Source organism: Neolamprologus multifasciatus, chromosome 7, assembly GCF_963576455.1.
Source record: "Neolamprologus multifasciatus chromosome 7, fNeoMul1.2, whole genome shotgun sequence".
In the NCBI taxonomy this organism is placed as follows: Eukaryota; Metazoa; Chordata; class Actinopteri; order Cichliformes; family Cichlidae; genus Neolamprologus; species Neolamprologus multifasciatus.
In genome coordinates, this window is record NC_140445.1 from 20553142 (window position 1) to 20557262 (window position 4121).

Genomic DNA, 4121 nt, shown 5'->3' on the forward strand with positions numbered 1-4121 from the left:
CGCTCAGCAGCAGGCAGCCAGTGGTTTAATGATTTGTCTACTGCTGGTGAATGATCACACAGCAATATCCTGTTCTGGCTAGTTCTGTGAACCCCCCCTGAAGGCCCTGCCTGACATGATTCTGGCGTGCTTTGGTGCCAGCTAGCCCATCATATTGACAAGATCCGGGTGTCTGCCCCCCGTGCCTAATGTGACCCTCCGAGGACCTCTGGAATGAAAATCGACGAGGCAGAAGAATTACATATTGAAGCCGCCAGGGAAGGCTGCGATGCTGGACGATGAGAAGAGAGAGGCGGGGCTGGTAATGTTACTAACAAAGCTGTGAAAACAAGATGCTGGCACCTTCCAAAATTCTTCAGCGCTTATGCAATGTAAACCAACCTTGAATATAATCATTGTAATATCATAGGGCTGGTTTATAACAGCATTCAGTCATTAACGTATTGAGGTAAGACAAATACTGCAATTTATAACAACTTCTGTTGTACTAAAGTCTGCAGCTAACTGCGTCTGCGTTATCTATAAATTCTTTTAGACATAAAAAGTAAGTTGAGACTAAGATAAAAAATATATATATATTATTTTTTGAGCCAAAATGTTGAAATTGTCTAGTTCTACCTTGTCGTGCATGCATATTTTCTACTCTTCATGGTGTTTTGAGAACAGACACTTTTTCCTCCAGCCCATAAAATGGAAGATTAACTTATAATTAAGGCAATAATTACAACAATTATTATTTTTTTAAAGTTCCTCTTTAGTTTTCCTTCAGTCATTTCATCTGGCATCAGGAGAAGAACTTGAGTCTGAGAGGCCACCTGTCCCTATCCTTCCCTCCATGCTTAGAGAAGGTCAAGAGCAGGCGTGGGAGGATCAGCAAAGAACCAAAAACAGTCACAGAGAAATGCAGGACTGCCAGGTCAGAGGGCAAATGTGGAGAGGAGGAATACAAAAAGCATAACCTATTATTCAATGCAGCCTGCTCACCACCTAAGATTAGACATGCATGCAGGTGAAAACGCTCTCCTGACGAAACCCATGCGCAGGTCACTGCCGACCCTCCCCAGTCTTGGTAGTACAACATGCCCTGAAACTTGGAGAACTCCTAAAACTCCCCCAAGAGGCCTCAGAGTGCATGCTGCAGGTCTTTATTTCACTCGGTGACATTTGGGTGCTCTTCATATAAACTGTGGTTACGTGGCTGTGTGCTTCAGCGCTGTCAATAAAGGGCTTTTGTTGCTGCAGTGAAAGCGCACTCTTGATTTATGCATGCCAAGGGTAGAAAACCCTCGACTGACCTCTAAGGTGCCAGACTGGCATTTTAAAATAACAGTTTAATACTTACAAAAAATGCGTGTCAGCTGGGGGACAAGAGATAATGAAGTACAGAGGAGGGTTTTTGCGATTAAAAGACAGTATGGACTCCAGAGCCGCCCGCTGCTAACATCTTATTTTCTGGTCTGAAACGTCGAGAGGGAGTAATGTAAAAGCCGAAAGCTGGAGTTTTAAAAAAAAAATGGCTTAAAAGTAAAACACTGAAACGATGCATTTTCCACACCTCCCTTTGTCTCTGTTGAGGTTTCAGCTACAGCGCAACAAGTGCAGCTGAGCTTGAAGTCTGCGACGGCACGCACGAGTACGGAGCCGCGAGGCTACAGCCCTGAATCACTCCGAGTTTTAGAGAAGGTGACAAAAAACACAGACGCTACTTTCACCGAGCAGATAACCGCAGGTTAAACATTTCACTGAACTTAAAGGTACTCACTGTGGGACGTTTCCCGGTGCGTACGGAGATGAGGGTTGAGGCAGCGTGACAAAGTTTGACTCGGTCTCTCTCTCAGCTCAGCATGGCGGCGACTGAGGCCACAGAGTGGATTCAAAACTCTCCGGGCTGAGATATCAGCAGACAGGGGGAGGGTGCGCAGGGAGGCGGCGAGAAGACAAGGTATCTCCAGAGAGCGCACAGCCACATTCAGACAGGCTCCTCTTTTCTTTTTTCTTTTCTTCCAGGCGACCTGTCTAGACTGAAAAGACTATCATTTTGAAATACTGTACTTAAAAAACATTAAATACACTTTTTTTTATAAATCCTATCGTACTTATTGCACACCTTACATTTACTGCACATACTCGGATATTGTACTAACAATATTTTATACTGCTAGTAAAAACTTTAATTTAATTTATAACATAAATTAATAAAATTATGTATTAGATGGGTTACTCCGGATATGTTAAATAGGAGATCTGGAATGTTGTTTCTGTTTCTGTTCATTTATTAATTTCAGGAACCATGTACAAAATACATTAATTACATAAAAGGAAAAGATGTACTGTATCACATTCAGCTGCCAGGTAATTTCCTTGTGCAGTTCCTGGGCATGTAAAACACATTACAAAAACTCACATTCCCACATATATACACATGCAGACACACAATAACAAAAGATAAACAACTCAAAAATACTAAAATATTTTCTCATTTATTATATTTTAATATTTTTGATTGATATTTATGTGCATTTGAGAATTTTTGCAGTGTGCATTGTCACTTCAGTTCCAGCTCCCTACTTTTAAATGCATAGATAGATAGAGCTAGAAGACCTACTCGAACTCAGTCATGAAAAGTAACATTGAGGTACTTGTTTACTTAGGTTTATGTAAATCAGCCCTCCATAAAAATACAAAATCAAAATATTATGTGTAGTATTGTGCTCATGTTTCCAAATGTCATCCACAAACAAATAATCACAGCTGCACTTTTATTATCCTTTTATGAATGTTTCATTTGTTCTTTTTCAGCTTTAAACCATAAAAGGCAGCTCCCAAAGGAAGATCATTGTCCAGATGTTTACTATACAATAATAGGTGACTGATTTGTATATTTTAATGATATTTCATTATACTTTAACAGAGACTGAACCAGACTCAGCAGCCACGTCTAACTGATGTATGTAACTAATTATATCTGTGGATATTATTTTAAAGTTTCACAGTCTTGCACTGCTATTCACGTATTGTCTTTATTTTTTTTAACATCCTTGTGAATAATCCATCTGTAGGTGGGACCACTGGGTTCAAAAGGTCACTGCCAAAGTTCAAAGGTTACACAATATTTTCCTGAAGGAGAAGTGACTTGAAAACACACTGGGGAGGGAAAGACAGACTGACCCTTGTCTTGTTGTGCAGGACAGAGAAGGAGGGAGTGGGGCTTTCCATGGCACCGCAAGCTGAAAACAATACCATCTTTGAGTCAACGACAGATTGCTGCTGCTACAAGATAGAACAGTATCACAGTACACCTCTGTGACTACTTTGTGGGTTCACTGAGCAACAAATGCCAAGAACTTTACCTGCCCAGCTGAGCTGCAGTAAGCCTCTAATGTCCTTTATTGCAAGTCGTTGGTTAGGCTGTACCCTTAAACATGCCAGCGCTTCCAGGCATCTTCTGCTCAACTACAAATTGTTTATTTTCATATCAGCCCCCGGTGATTTGAGAGCTTTGAGCTGAAGGCTGGCTGTAGTTAAAAGGGGACGGCCAGTGCTGCCCTGAAATTAATACGAAAAGCAGCTGGGTTTATCTTCACTCACTCTGTGACATGTGCTTCTAAGAGAAAACAGGTGACCCAGGAGGAGGAATGTATGCTAACTTAAATGTAATGCTGCAGCTCGAGTGATTTGGTATCACTTAAAAGATCTGAATTTTACATCATATTAGATTTACTAATCAGCTTTATACAAGTATCACAAATTTGCTTGTTTTTCTAGGTCTTTCTGAGCTTGTCTGCCTCACCTTGTTTAAATAGACGTCCAAACTTATGTTTGTTAGTGTTAAAAAAAAGACAGATATATGGATTAAAGAATCTTATTTTCCTGTTGCTGTTGATAGGAATATCAAATGATTGCATGAAATCAAAAAAGCAAGAGAGTGAGTGTCAGAGCACTAAGTAGATGCACATATACTTACACACACTGGCACACAATAGAGCAGAAAAATTAATAGAGCAAGGTGTAGCTTTCCAGTGTAAGTATATGATCTTCATGCCCAAGCCCTTCAGACACACTGGTTGGATATATTTAGAGTCCCTCGTCGGTGTATCCATGCTACAAGGCAGACCGCAATT

General features: G+C 40.6%; 1 protein-coding gene across 5 annotated transcripts in view; it reads right to left on the bottom strand.

The window, feature by feature from the left end:
- sema4d (sema domain, immunoglobulin domain (Ig), transmembrane domain (TM) and short cytoplasmic domain, (semaphorin) 4D) overlaps nt 1–1925 on the bottom strand; it is a 38334-nt gene extending 36409 nt beyond the window's left edge. Inside the window, exon 1 of one of the 5 annotated variants that reach the window (XM_085165573.1) lies at nt 1763–1925. The gene's annotated coding sequence lies outside the window, so the exon portion shown is untranslated. The other 4 variants (XM_085165575.1, XM_085165571.1, XM_085165572.1 and 1 more) reach the window with 4 other exon arrangements.
- Between the last annotated feature and the right edge of the window lie 2196 nt (nt 1926–4121).